Consider the following 15,388-nt stretch of genomic DNA (forward strand, 5'->3'; position numbering starts at 1 on the left):
AAAGAGACACAGCGCTTCGGCTGTGGAGACTTGTTCGGCTGGCGTTCGGAGAGTCGCGTTTTTCAGAATTGTATTGAGATCGTTTTCCACAGAGCTCAGATGTCAAAGCACAGCAGCAGCTCTCCACAGCGATCCTCTATAGCGCCCTTTCTCCCGCAGCTCCGTCCTCATTGGAAGGAAGCAAGAGTGAAAGGCTGAAGTGAAATAGAGCGGGGACGAAGGCAGTGAAGAGAGAGAACGTGGGAAGAAGAGAAAAATGCAAGGGAAAAAAAGCAGCGTCGTTAAAGAGGTGACGGAGCTGTCCTCTCAATAAGAAGGGTGCCAGCGAGCCTTGCTCTCGCTTACGGCCACACCCCCTTGAGCACGCCTGATCTCGTCTGATCTCGGAAGCTAAACAGGGATGGGCCTGGTTAGTACTTGGATGGGAGACCGCCTGGGAATACCAGGTGCTGTAAGCTTTTAAGCGCAGGAGGCGCCCTATCCCCGCTCGCTCGCTCATTCCCCTGTTCACACGTGCAGTGCGGCTTGTCCGTCTGTTTATTTGTCAGCTTTGGCGTGACACGGGTGCTTGTGTATTAGCGTGAGCGTTTTTTATTCTGCTCAGGAACAGTTTTACAAGTCCGCAAAGGATCGAGGAAAGGTTTATCGCCAGCTGAAAAGAGACACAGCGCTTCGGCTGTGGAGACTTGTTCGGCTGGCGTTCGGAGAGTCGCGTTTTTCAGAATTGTATTGAGATCGTTTTCCACAGAGCTCAGATGTCAAAGCACAGCAGCAGCTCTCCACAGCGATCCTCTATAGCGCCCTTTCTCCCGCAGCTCCGTCCTCATTGTTAAAAAGCAAGAGTGAAAGGCTGAAGTGAAATAGAGTGGGGACGAAGGCAGTGAAGAGAGAGAACGTGGGAAGAAGAGAAAAACGCAAGGGAAAAAAAGCAGCGTCGTAAAAGAGGTGACGGAGCTGTCCTCTCAATAAGAAGGGTGCCAGTGAGCCTTGCTCTCGCTTACGGCCACATCCTCTTGAGCACGCCTGATCTCGTCTGATCTCGGAAGCTAAACAGCGATGGGCCTGGTTAGTACTTGGATGGGAGACCGCCTGGGAATACGAGGTGCTGTAAGCTTTTAAGCGCAGGAGGCGCCCTATCCCCGCTCGCTCGCTCATTCCCCTGTTCACACGTGCAGTGCGGCTTGTCCGTCTGTTTATTTGTCAGCTTTGGCGAGACACGGGTGCTTGTGTATTAGCGTGAGCGTTTTTTATTCTGATCAGGAACAGTTTAACAAGTCCGCAAAGGATCGAGGAAAGGTTTATCGCCAGCTGAAAAGAGACACAGCGCTTCGGCTGTGGAGACTGTCGTGGAAATTTAACTATCAAGGAAGCCACAAGAGAGAGTTCTCACCTGAGTAAGGTCTTTATTTCAATATTGCAATATTGGGAGCCCTGCTGGCACTTCGCAAAGTGCAACCAGAGACTCAATTTGTTACAAGCAGTACAGGGTTTTTATAAGACGTTGCGCTGTAAAAAAGTTCAGCACTTGGTCCCTTCTAAAACTTCCCCTTTCTCTAAGAGAAAACAGATTACATCATAGAGCGAGAGAAGAAAAACTAGATTTGTTATTCAAAGCTTATCAGTTACTTTCAGCTAATTCTAATGACCCAGACAGCATATATTGTTTTGGTACATTGTCTTCTAAACTAACCTAAACAGTGTACTTTGTTGACGAACTGTTTTCTAAAATTCTGCACGTACTGTAGCATAGCAGTTATATCCTTGAAATATTATCTAAAAGCACCAATATATTTTTTTTGCAAAGCTCTCTACATTTTTAAGAATCAATTAACTCATTAGATTTCCACTACAAGACTTGTTCGGCTGGCGTTCGGAGAGTCACGTTTTTCAGAATTGTATTGAGATCGTTTTCCACAGAGCTCAGATGTCAAAGCACAGCAGCAGCTCTCCACAGCGATCCTCTATAGCGCCCTTTCTCCCGCAGCTCCGTCCTCATTGGAAGGAAGCAAGAGTGAAAGGCTGAAGTGAAATAGAGCGGGGACGAAGGCAGTGAAGAGAGAGAATGTGGGAAGAAGAGAAAAACGCAAGGGAAAAAAAGCAGCGTCGTAAAAGAGGTGACGGAGCTGTCCTCTCAATAAGAAGGGTGCCAGTGAGCCTTGCTCTTGCTTACGGCCACACCCCCTTGAGCACGCCTGATCTTGGAAGCTAAACAGGGATGGGCCTGGTTAGTACTTGGATGGGAGACCGCCTGGGAATACCAGGTGCTGTAAGATTTTAAGCGCAGGAGGCGCCCTATCCCCGCTCGCTCGCTCATTCCCCTGTTCACACGTGCAGTGCGGCTTGTCCGTCTGTTTATTTGACAGCTTTGGCGAGACACGGGTGCTTGTGTATTAGCGTGAGCGTTTTTTATTCTGATCAGGAACAGTTTTACAAGTCCGCAAAGGATCGAGGAAAGGTTTATCGCCAGCTGAAAAGAGACACAGCGCTTCGGCTGTGGAGACTTGTTCGGCTGGCGTTCGGAGAGTCGCGTTTTTCAGAATTGTATTGAGATCGTTTTCCACAGAGCTCAGATGTCAAAGCACAGCAGCAGCTCTCCACAGCGATCCTCTATAGCGCCCTTTCTCCCGCAGCTCCGTCCTCATTGGAAAAAAGCAAGAGTGAAAGGCTGAAGTGAAATAGAGTGGGGACGAAGGCAGTGAAGAGAGAGAACGTGGGAAGAAGAGAAAAACGCAAGGGAAAAAAAGCAGCGTCGTAAAAGAGGTGACGGAGCTGTCCTCTCAATAAGAAGGGTGCCAGTGAGCCTTGCTCTCGCTTACGGCCACATCCCCTTGAGCACGCCTGATCTCGTCTGATCTCGGAAGCTAAACAGCGATGGGCCTGGTTAGTACTTGGATGGGAGACCGCCTGGGAATACGAGGTGCTGTAAGCTTTTAAGCGCAGGAGGCGCCCTATCCCCGCTCGCTCGCTCATTCCCCTGTTCACACGTGCAGTGCGGCTTGTCCGTCTGTTTATTTGTCAGCTTTGGCGAGACACGGGTGCTTGTGTATTAGCGTGAGCGTTTTTTATTCTGATCATGAACAGTTTAACAAGTCCGCAAAGGATCGAGGAAAGGTTTATCGCCAGCTGAAAAGAGACACAGCGCTTCGGCTGTGGAGACTTTATTAATAAGGCCCCTCAGTAGTTGAGATCTCTGTTATACCCATCTAGAAACATGCAATCAGCATGTTATTGCTGAAGCAATAGTCACAACATTATTCCACACCTGGGTGAGATGCGGGTTATGATGACAGTCATGCTTTCTACACCTTATACTGAGCTCAGAAATGGACCAAGCGGACATCTCACGAGTAGATCCCTCCGCGTATAAGAAAGGCAACTTGTCTCAGCAAAAATACCACGGATTCACATCCAAAATATGATAAAAAGGCAAAAACCCCACACTTGGAATGCAAACGTACCCTAAAAAGGAAACACGGTTTTAAAACGAACTTGATTTTCCCCTGGAGAAACCTTTTTATGGACACACATCGCATCTATTACACATGTAGAACTAAATATAAAGATAAAACTTAATATAAGAAGTCATGACATATCACACACGACGAAGTCTGGTCCAGAATAAACAGTTTACACTGACCCACCTTTATTTACCCTGGTCACTCACTTCTATTAACTGTTTAACTGGGTAACAAATTAATATTTGTTTCAATTTGGGATCTACACCTGGGAGCCCTGAAATGTTGGCCAGAGGGGAGAAGCTGATATTCAGACGTGAGAATATATTAAAAAAAAGGATCTGATGTTGTTTTTCACCTGTCTAATCAAAGCTTGTTCAAAAATTATCTGATTATAGGACACACGAGTGTATAATCACACTCATTCCACTTTTTAACCCCGTATATATGCACAATATGAAACGTATATACACTAAATCTCACGTGTGACTCCCATAATATACATTTCTTTACGAAAATTAGGAACACTTACTACAATTATCAACCCCCCATGACGAGGCAATATTTCATACCTTTGTTTCTTTGTGGGTTCAAAGTTCTGTCCTGTCGTTTCACACGTAATGTTTTGGTAGTTATCTCAATTTTCCTTTGCAATTATCTCCAAGATCATCATCAACTTTTTGTAAAACGCTATGCACAACTGATATTTAAAGAAAGTCCTGTACCAAAACGTCTTCGTAGGGAAAGACAACTTTTTTTTCCTTACGTTAGTCGCTACACGGTTACTCAGAAAATCCATTCACCGCCTTTAAAAAAAAAGTTTCGTTTTTGATTGTGGTTCACTGACATTTCTGTCACAATTCTGAGGGACCCCAAATAAAATTCACTTGCCGGTATAAAGACGCCGGCGAGGATAAGACGGGTATCGAGCCACCTGCGTATCTAGCGGACGTTTAAAATAAAAAAAAATGGCGTGTAATGTTGCGAAGGGCTACTGTTTTTTTTATAGTTTGTCGATTGTAAGGGACGTGGGCCGCGACAGAAATACTGGACGGGGTGGGAAAAGGTTTATTGATGGTTTATTGTACCGCAACGGTCACAATTGACTCACCAGCAAAGATGGCGCCGAGGCCACATCGACTCCCTCCCGCCCTGCCTCGCACCGACGCTCGAGCTGCGGAGCGCGACGCCAAACCGCCGGTCCACGGGCGCGGGCGCCGGACATAGACGTCATAAACCCTTCCGAGGCGCAGGAATTATAGATCACTGTAGTTTCTTCTGGACCCGGGTTAGGGACAGTGTGCCCTCCATGAGAGTCTTCTGAGGAAGCCAGTGTCTCATGGGTGTCCAGGCTTGGTACCATCTGTCCATCACAGGACACAGACACACACACTCACACACCCTGGACAGGACACCAGTCCATCACAGGACACACACACACTCACTCACACACCCTGGACAGGACACCAGTCCATCACAGGACATACACACACCCTAGATAGGACACCAGTCCATCACAGGACACACACATACTCACACACCCTGGACAGGACACCAGTCACTCACAGGAGACACACACACTCACACACCCTGAACAGGACACCAGTCCCTCACAGGACACACACACACAACCTGGATAGGACACCAGTCCCTCACAGGACACTCAGACACACACACTCACACACCCTGGACAGGAACCAGTCCATCACATGACAAACACACACTCACTCACATACCCTGGACAGGACAGCACTCCATCATAGGACACACACACACCAGGGCCAGTTTTCGCAGAAGCCAATTAGCCCAAAAGCCTGTCTTTGGACCCGAAGAACACAGGGAGAACATGCAGACTCCACACAGACAGTCCCCCCCCCCCCCCCGGGTCCAGACCCGAGCCCGGAGCCCCCCCGCGCTGAACCCCTCCATACAGACGGCCGCACACAGCTCCGTTGTTCCCGATTCCCGAGGTGATCTGTTAAAAGAAGCCGGTGTGTTGCCTCCAGGTGACATTTCCTACTGGAGTCAGGACAGGAGGCTCTTCTGTACACAGAAGGGGGTGGGGGTGGGGAACAAGCCGCCCAGCCCTGTGGTTGAAGCCGATACCCCGGCTTCTCTCCAGACACAGCTGGGTGAGCTCCTCCAGTCAGTACAGGGGGCTCTACTGTACACAGAGGGTGGCGGGGGTGTGGAACAACTCCTTTGATCGGGGCCTTGGGGCATTCTTGTTGTGAAAGGCGCTATATAAAAAACTGAATTGAAATTGAATCTTACAGGTTTGGGTTTTTCGGAGATCTTGTCAGAGATCTTGTCTGACGTGCCATTTCAAAAACATAACGACACTCCTCACGTCCGAGCGCCGCCGGTCTGTGACGTAACATATGCTTACACAACCATGACGGTTTCATCATGGACAGCACGAAAGCCCGAAAAGTGGTTGACGTTTTAATTTGGCAACGCCACGATGGATCCCAGTTTTTTTTTTTATTTTGGGGGCCAAAGAGGACAAAAAAGGAAACGTCTGGAGGTGGATCGATGGTCATCTCTGCGGTTGTTCTGATGTTCTGAAAAAACAAAACAAAAAAAAAAACGGCTCGCTTGCCCGGTCGTGTAGTGTTTCCACACCCCACGCAAATCAACTTCTCTTCGCCCCCGGGGGCTCGTCGCCCGCCGCACCCCTCTCACGTGATAGGGGCTTCCCCCGGCTGTGACGTACTTACCCCACCCCCTTTTCCGCCAACGTCATACCGAAGGTCGCGCTTCGGGCCGCGGCGATGTTGACGGACTGTCTTGTAGCGTGAGAAGGGTTTAAATTTCGACTTAAGGAGTTGGCCATCGTTATATTTCGCGAGGTATCATACGGGGGGAAAAAGAACATTTATATTTATCAACCTACTAGTAATACTGGGTGGATGTCACGTTCCCCAAAGTTCAGTGCCTCTCTCTAATAAAGTAGAAACGCGACATTAAACTGAGTTCGAAACGGGAGAAATCACTAGGACACGATACAACTGACGTCCGGAAAAGAAAAAAAGAACTCCTATTCCCATTTGTAATGACCCTGTCGTGTTTTTCCCGGTGTGCGCTTATCTTTCGGAGACCGTTTCTCTCTGGTGTTGTTTTGCTGTTGCCGAGGTGACCCTTCTGTGTGGAGTCTGCGTGTTCTCTCCAGCGGGTCGTTTCCTCCACTGCAGGGGCTGGTCGAACCGGGGTCTCCCAATCGTCACAGAAGTGTGTGTCGTTTTGGGTGGTGGTGGGGGGGTGCATCGGGGATACTGCACCCCGAGGGGGTGACCTCTCACCTTACTCCGGACGAAGGGAGAAGACCTGTACCTTCACGAGTCCGGGTTGTGAAAACTTCTTCTGGCAGTTCAAAACGTTTCGAAGGGACTACAGCGCTACCCTGTTTTCCATTTGTATCGTGTATTATTAGACAGTCATAAGTATCTGTACTGATCACAGAGTCCCCCTCTCACTGCCAGGACTGAAGCCCAGTGCAGCACGAATAATAATAATAATTAATAAGTCTGGACTCTCCACTCAGAGCTCCTCCCAGGTCAGGGGGATCCCCTCCAGCCCCCCCAGTATGCAGCCCCTACCTGGATGATGCTACAGTCCGCTCAGCACACAGCAGCTCTCAGTGGGGAGGAGAGCAGAGGGATGGAGCCAGTTCAGAGAGGGGGGTGATAAGGAGGCCATGATGGGTCAAGACCAGGGGGGGAATCAGGCCAGGACACTGGGGTAACACCCCTACTCTTCTCCAGAAACACCCCGGGATTGTTAACGAGCACAGAGAGTCAGGACCTCGGTTTTACGTCTCATCCGAAGGACGGCGCCTGTTTACAGTCCAGTGTCCCCCGTCATTATACTGGGGCATCAGGACCCACACAGACTGCAGGGTGAGAGCGCCCCCTGCTGGCCCCACTCACACCTCTCCCAGCAGCAACCTTAGGGGGGGGGGGAGGGAAAAAAACAAAAGCTAAACAGATTTTTTTTAAAAAAAATTTATTGATGCTTAACAAAAGGTCATCAGTCCAGTCTGGGGCCCCTCAGCTTCAGTCCAGTCTGGGGCCCCTCAGCTTCAGTCCAGTGCAGTCTGGGGTCCCTCAGCTTCAGTCCAGACTGGGGTCCCTCAGCATCGGTCCAGCACAGTTTGGGGTCCCTCAGCTTCGGTCCAGCACAGACTGGGGTCCCTCAGCTTCGGTCCAGACTGGGGTCCCTAAGCTTCGGTCCAGCACAGTCTGGGGTCCCTCAGCTTCGGTATAGCACAGCCTGAGGTCCCTCAGCTTTGGTCCAGTCCAGTCTGGGGCCTCTCAGCTCCAGTCTAGTCCAGTCTGGGGCCCCTCAGCTCCAGTCCAGTCCAGTCTGGTGTCCCTCAGCTTCAGACCAGCACAGTCTGGGGTCCCTCAACTTCGGTCCAGCACAGTCTGGTGTCCCTCAGCTTCGGCCCAGCACAGACTGGGGTCCCTCAGCTTCGGTCCAGCATAGACTGGGGTCCCTCAGCTTCGGTCCAGCACAGTCTGATGTCCCTCAGCTTCAGTCCAGACTGGGGTCCCTCAGCTTCGGTCCAGCACAGTCTGGTGTCCCTCAGCTCCTGTCCAGTCCAGTCTGGGGTCCCTCAGCTTCGGTCCAGCACAGTCTGGGGTCCCTCAGCTTCGGTCCAGTCTGGTGTCTCTCAGCTCCGGTCCAGTCCAGTCTGGTGTCCCTAGGCTGCAGTCCAGTCGTCTGGTGTCCCTCAGCTCCGGTCCAGTCCAATTCAGTCCAGTCCAGTCCAGTCCAGATCTTAGCAGGCATAGAACCAGGAAAGGAACCTGGAAAGAATATTGTTATTGCAGGTGTGAGGGACACAGACACAGACGTCACCATGACATCAAACAGCAAGAGGAGACTCCTCCTTGAATCACAGACACGACCGGGCGGCGCCCCCCTGTCTGCTCACCTGCACCTCCTCTTCCTCTTCTTGTCCTTCCCGGCAGCCTGCTCCTCCTCTCCCTCGCTCTTCCTCTCCTGAGCTACGGTCTCCGCCGCCTCCATCGGCTCGTCCTGATCTTCTGTCTCCACTGACACGCAGCTCAGGGACTTCAAAAAGACGCATCGGCGCTTCTGAAGCAGAGACAGGAGAGTCACGTTAAGAGTCGGACTGGACACTCCAGTACATGAACACTGCACTGAGAGAGAGAGGGGTTGATACAGACACACTGACTGGACACTCCAGGACATGAACACTGCACTGAGAGAGAGAGGGGTTCATACAGACACACTGACTGGACACTCCAGGACATGAACACTGCACTGAGAGAGAGAGGGGTTCATACAGACACACTGACTGGACACTCCAGTACATGAACACTGCACTGAGAGAGAGAGGGGTTCATACAGACACACTGACTGGACACTGGACAGGAGTAAAGAGAGGATCAGAGCATTACCCACCTTCTTTTTCTTCTGTCTCACAGGAGGTGGTGATTGGACCTCCTCCAGCTGGAGTCCGTGGAGGGAGAGAGGGGGCAGGAGAGGGACAGCACAGGGAGAGAAAGAGAGAGACAGGTGAGTCAAGTGTCCCAAGAGCACAGAGACTCTGCTGAGATCACACTCGCAGTGAGTGAGCCTGGGTGTAGCCCACTAATACTGACCCACTGGACACCACAGGACAGAGAGGAGGAGGAGGAGAGAGACACACTGCCTGGACACCACAGGACAGAGAGGAGGAGAGAGACACACTGAGGACAGAGAGGAGGAGGAGAGAGACACTGACAGACAGTGCTGAAAGAGAGAGAGACAGAGAGGCAGGGACAGGCAGACAGCAGGCCGAGAGAGACACTGACAGACAGGGCTGAAAGAGAGAGAGACAATTAGACCCAGGGACAGACAAGACGGCAAAACGCCACCACAGACAGGACAGGGGGCAGGGTGGGACCAGCACTGACCTCCTTCCTCTCTCCTGCCGGTAGAGCTGTCTCCACCTCCTCTTCCTCCTGCAAGTCAAGAGACAGGCTGAGAGAGTGACGGGCTGGCGGGACATCGGCGAACAGAGAAGGCAGAGAGCAGAGGAGACAGGCCCAGCTGGGACAACGCAGGACAGACAGAGAGACAGACAGGGAGACACACGGAGAGACACAGGGAGACAGGCCCAGCTGGGACAACGCAGGACAGACAGAGAGCAGGGAGACACAAGGAGAGACACAGGGAGAGAGACCCATTTGGGATAACGCAGGACAGACAGAGAGCAGGGAGACACATGGAGAGAGAGAGGAGGGAGGGAGACACAGCTGGGACAACGCAGGACAGACAGAGAGACAGGCAGGGAGACACACGGAGAGACACAGGGAGAGAGACCCAGCTGGGACAACGCAGGACAGACAGAGAGCAGGGAGACACACGGAGAGACACAGGGAGACAGGCCCAGCTGGGACAACGCAGGACAGACAGAGAGCAGGGAGACACACGGAGAGACACAGGGAGAGAGACCCAGCTGGGACAACGCAGGACAGACAGAGAGCAGGGAGACATGGAGAGACTCAGACAGAAGGACAGAAAGACAGAAAGAGAGAAGTACAGACGGACAAAAAGACAGAGAAAAGGACAGATGGACTGATGGACAGAAAGGCAGAGAAAAGGACAGAAAGACAGATGGACAGATGGACAGAGAAAAGAACAGAATGACAGAGGGACAGATGGACAGAGGGACAGATGGACTGAAGGATAGATGGACAGAAGGACAGATGGACAGACAGACGGACAGACGGACAGACTCTGCCCCACTTGCCTCGTCAGACATCTCAGCCTCTCTCCTTGCCCTCCGCACTGGGGAGCCCCAGGCGGGGCCTGGCGGGGCCGGGCGAGCAATGGGGGGCAGGACGGGCGGGGGCAGGGGCAGGGGCACCGCCCCGGGCAGCAGGGGGGGCTCGAGGGGCATGGCGGGGAGGAAGGGGGGGCGGCGGGGCGGCGGGGCGGGGCGGTCAGGGGCCTGAGGGGGCCGGAGGGGGGGGCCGGGGCCGGGGAGCGGAGGGGGCTCTCGGGCAAGGAGGGGGGGGACACCGAGCCGAACGAGCTGGGCGAGCCCGAGCGGGACGAGCCGGGCGACCCCGGGAGCTCCAGCTGCAGCTCGGCCGCCCTCTCAAGCTTCTAGACGAGCTCGGGGAAACACGAAGACACCACGGGATTCTGTCCAGCATGGAGAGGGGGAGACACAACGCAGGGGGGATGAGGAGCAGAGACTACGCCTGGACAGGTGAGTGTGTACAGTGTGTCCAGTAAGAGTCTGGACAGGTGAGTGTGTACAGTGTGTCCAGTAAGAGTCTGGACAGGTGAGTGTGTCCAGTGTGTCCAGTGAGAGTGTGGACAGGTGAGTGTGTACAGTGTGTCCAGTAAGAGTCTGGACAGGTGAGTGTGGACAGTGTGTCCAATAAGAGCCCAGACAGGTGAGTGTGGACAGTGTGTCCAGTGAGAGTCTGGACAGGTGGGTGTGTACAGTGTGTCCAATAAGAGCCCAGACAGGTGAGTGTGGACAGTGTGTCCAGTGAGAGTCTGGACAGGTGGTTGTGTACAGTGTGTCCAGTAAGAGTCTGGACAGGTGGATGTGTACAGTGTGTCCAGTAAGAGTCCGGACAGGCGAGTGTGTCCAGTGTGTCCAGTAAGAGTCCGGACAGGCGAGTGTGTCCAGTGTGTCCAGAAAGAGTGTGGACAGGTGTGTCCAACAGTAAGAAGCTGTCTTACCCTGTAACCTAGCTCAGGGGTGTTAGGGGGTGCTCTGTCTCCTCCCCAGATCTCACCTTCAGCTCTGGTGAAATGACGGACCACTAGGAGACGCTGGAAACGAGGACACAAGACAGAGGTTAGGTCCACAGAGCTCACTCAATCACTACAGCAAGCAGAGACCTCTCGGCCATCAGGACTGTGGGGGTCAGATTTGGGAGCTGTAGGGTATCGGGAGTTTAGGGGTCAGTGTGGGGAGCTGTAGGGTATTGGGAGTTTAGGGGTCAGTGTGGGGAGCTGTAGGGTATCGGGAGTTTAGGGGTCAGTGTGGGGAGCTGTAGGGTATCGGGAGTTTAGGGGTCAGTGGGGGAGCTGTAGGGTATCGGGAGTTTAGGGGTCAGTGTGGGGAGCTGTAGGGTATCGGGAGTTTAGGGGTCAGAGTGTGGAGCCGTAGGGTATCGGGAGTTTAGGGGTCAGTGTGGGGAGCTGTAGGGTATTGGGAGTTTAGGGGCCAGAGTGGGGAGCTGTAGGGTATCGGGAGTTTAGGGGTCAGTGGGGGGAGCTGTAGGGTATCGGGAGTTTAGGGGTCAGTGGGGGAGCTGTAGGGTAGATGTGGTGCACCGGGCCCACCACAGGGCGGCCGGTCCAGTCTCGCGGAAGGCGACCGGGTCAGACTTACGGAAAAGCACCGGGACTTGGGCCAGGACCTCTCCCGCTGCCAGTCCGGGTTCGGCCTGACCGGTGTGACCTGTGAAGACGCCAAACAGCCCATCTCCGAGACAGCTCTGACCAAATAGCCCAGCCCAGTCGTGTCGAGACTAGGGGCCTTGGGCAGTCTCTACAGTGTGTCCAGTGAGAGTTTGGACAGGTGAGTCTCTACAGTGTGTCCAGTGAGAGTGTGGACAGGTGAGTGTGTACAGTGTGTCCAGTGAGAGTCTGGACAGGTGAGTCTGACCAGTGTGTCCAGTAAGAGTCTGGACAGGTGAGTCTCTACAGTGTGTCCAGTAAGAGTCTGGACAGGTGAGTGTGTACAGTGTGTCCAGTAAGAGTCTGGACAGGTGAGTCTCTACAGTGTGTCCAGTGAGAGTCTGGACAGGTGGGTGTGTACAGTGTGTCCAGTAAGAGTCTGGACAGGTGAGTCTCTACAGTGTGTCCAGTGAGAGTCCGGACAGGTGAGTCTCTACAGTGTGTCCAGGAAGAGTGTAGGACTTCCAGAGGCAATCTGTGCTCTCAGAAGGCCATAATGGACCTGCAGCTTGGTTTTCCTCGGACCCGCAACCCTGTCTCTTGAGCCGAGGCGTGTCCTCAGTCAAGATCACCACTGGAAGTGTCTCTCCTCGTCTGGAGGTGTTACCTTGAGACCTGGTCTGTCAAGCGCTTTGCGCTGCTATGTGTGTGAAAGGTGCTCTATCAGTGAAGTTTATTATTATTAATATAATACATTATTATTATAAGTTGCTGCTGAGAGAGGTGTGAGTGGGGCCAGCAGGGGGCGCTCTCAACCTGCGGTCTGTGTGGGTCCTGATGCCCCAGTGTAGTGACAGGGGACACTGGACTGTAAACAGCCGCCATCCTTCGGATGAGACGTCAAACCAAGGTCCTGACTCTCTGTGCTCATTAACAATCCCGGGGTGTTTCTGGAGAAGAGTAGGGGTGTTACCCCAGTATCCTGGCCTGATTCCCCCCCTGGTCTTGACCCATCATGGCCTCCTAATCACCCCCCTCTCTGAACTGGCTCCATCCCTCTGCTCTCCTCCCCACTGGATCCCCCTGACCTGGGAAGAGCTCTGAGTGGAGAGTCCAGACTTATTAATTATTATTATTATCCGTGCTGCACTGGGCTTCAGTCCTGGCAGTGAGAGGGGGACTCTGTGATCAGTACAGATACATATGACTGTATAATAATACACGATAGAAATGGAAAACAGGGTAGCGCTGTAGTCTCTTCGAAACGTTTTGAACTGCCAGAAGAAGTTTTCACAACCCGGACTCGTGAAGGTACAGGTCTTCTCCCATCGTCCGGAGCAAGGTGTATGGTGTCCTGGTGATTTCTCCCGTTTTGAACGGAGTTTAATGTTAAGTTTGTAATTTATTAGAGAGAGGCACTGAACATCCTGTGATGGACTGGTGTCCTGTCCGGGGTGTGTGAGTGTGTGTGTGTCCTGTGATGGACTGCTGTCCTGTCCAGGAGGTGTGAGTGTGTGTGTGTCCTGTGATGGACTGGTGGATCACAATATTAATTCTCCTCCTTGATTCCCTCCTTCATCGCCAGAGTGAAAGCGGGACACGGCAGTAAAAGCTCAGCCCTGCGGGTGGTGGTCCTCTCGGCCACACGGGGGCGCTGTGGCTCCACGGGGGGGTTATGTTCAAGTCCCGCTGGGAATCGCACCGACGCGGCGGAGTTCGTGAACGTCCCAGACACCAAGAAAACGAGAGAGAGAAAAAAGGTCGTTTTCGGGGTTCAAGAAGCAACCCCGAGATTCAGGGAGTTTTCCCGCTGAGCTTACTCTGCCGAAAACACGCAGGTTTTATTTTTTTCCCGTGCCCCCCCTCACACAGGCCGTTTCTGTAGCGTGAAGTTGTGTTTTTTTGCACGGCAGTCGGTGAGGGGCGAAATTGTATTTATTTTTTTCCCACGGTCTGAAACAGAAACGGCCGGGTGGTGTTGTAGAGAGGTCGACGTGCCTGGTTTTCCTCGTCTCCGAAGCCCGTTTTTTTGGGGGGGGGTCGTGAGGTCCCACGCAGCGCTCGGAAAAGAAAATGCCGTCTCTTTTCCCCGCAGGACGGGGGGGAACCCGTGTTTTTTGGACGTGGCGTGGCCCGAAATTTCCGCCCTTGGCCGCTAGAGGGGTGTGGAGGTTGGTCTTTCTTTGACTTGGGGGTAGGGGGGGTACTAATTTCACTGAACCCCACCCCACGGAAACCCGTGTTGGACGTGGGGGTGCTGAATGCGCCCTCGACGTGATTTTGTCTTTAAATTCAAGTGCAGCTTTTGTAACCTTTGGGCCGGAAACAGCTGGACCCGTTTCCCCTGCCTGTCCGAGGTGGCGAATACCGGGGTCGTACAGGGACACCCGGCTGGCCGCTGAGAGTTGGAAAAATAAAATGTCCACCCAAAAAAAAAACAACAACCGTGAAAAATGTCGGCCATTTTTGTTTCGCGGCCGAGCCGTGAGCGCGTCGGGGGCGACGTCACGGAGGCGTCACAATGAGCCGCCTGACGTCACAGAGCGGCGGATTCTAGCGGGGGGCGGCGCCGGAGCCCCATGAGCTCAGAGGAGTGAAGAGAGAAGAGGAGGAAAGCGCTATATAGTCCTTTCTAAACACGTGTTTCTTCCAATAAAGTTACTTCGACTTCAATCATTAGTTTCAGCTTCAGAATCGCTCTTCAGTATCCCCGTGAAATCGGTAAGTCAGTCAAAAGTGCCGCTGGCGAGAAATAACAAAATAAGTGGAGAAATAAATTGTTTTTTTACCGTTACTCCACTCTTATGGGTGTGATCGTGCTGTAAAAAGATATTGAGAGGAGGTGCACCTCTACATAGAGAGTGGCGGGGGTGTGGAACAAGCTGCCCAGCCCTGTGGTTGAAGCCGATACCCTGGCTTCTCTCCAGACACAGCTGGGTGAGCTCCTCCAGTCAGGACAGGAGGCTCTTCTGTACACAGAGGGGGGCGGGGGTGGGGAACAAGCCGCCCAGCTGTGTGGCTCCGCCCCCTCCCCTCCCCACTGTGACTCTGCTTGTCTCGGCAGGACGATGCACCGACAGAGATGCCGCATGGCCGTGCGCGGTCGCAGCAGGACGAGGGCCTGGCGAGGCGTCGTAAGTCCACCCCTCCCGCCCGCCGTCCAGCGTCCAGCATCCAGCCCTCCTCCAACTGACCTCTCCGCCCCCAGTAGCGCTCGCTGTATTATAATAACAATAATAATAATAAACTTCACTGATAGGGCACCTTTCACACACATAGCAGCGCAAAGCGCTTGACAGACCAGGTCTCACGGTAACACCTCCAGACGAGGAGAGACACTTCCAGTGGTGATCTTGACTGAGGACACGCCCTCGGCTCAAGAGACAGGGTCACGTGTCCAGTATGGCCTTCTGAGAGCACAGATTGCCTCTGGATGACCCAGACTCTTCCTGGACACACTGTACACACTCACCTGTCCAGACTCTCACTAGACACACTGTAGAGACTCACCTGTCCAGACTCTTACTGGACACACTGTACACACTCACCTG

At 53.0% G+C, this 15,388-nt stretch overlaps 1 non-coding gene and 3 pseudogenes across 1 annotated transcript; all 4 read left to right on the forward strand.

Moving 5' to 3' along the window:
* The first annotated feature begins 339 nt into the window (after positions 1-339).
* LOC148667521 (5S ribosomal RNA) lies at positions 340-458 on the forward strand. Its single transcript, XR_015937410.1, has one exon. It is a non-coding gene; the product is annotated as a 5S ribosomal RNA (ribosomal RNA).
* A 537-nt stretch (positions 459-995) lies between these two features.
* LOC148667522 (5S ribosomal RNA) lies at positions 996-1,114 on the forward strand (annotated as a pseudogene).
* Positions 1,115-2,164: 1,050 nt separating this feature from the next.
* Positions 2,165-2,273, forward strand: LOC148667523 (5S ribosomal RNA; annotated as a pseudogene).
* A 537-nt stretch (positions 2,274-2,810) lies between these two features.
* Positions 2,811-2,929, forward strand: LOC148667524 (5S ribosomal RNA; annotated as a pseudogene).
* The last annotated feature ends 12,459 nt before the right edge of the window (positions 2,930-15,388 follow it).

The sequence above is a fragment of the Lepisosteus platostomus genome, chromosome 5, assembly GCF_059453375.1.
Source record: "Lepisosteus platostomus isolate fLepPlt1 chromosome 5, fLepPlt1.hap1, whole genome shotgun sequence".
NCBI classification, from domain to species: Eukaryota; Metazoa; Chordata; class Actinopteri; order Semionotiformes; family Lepisosteidae; genus Lepisosteus; species Lepisosteus platostomus.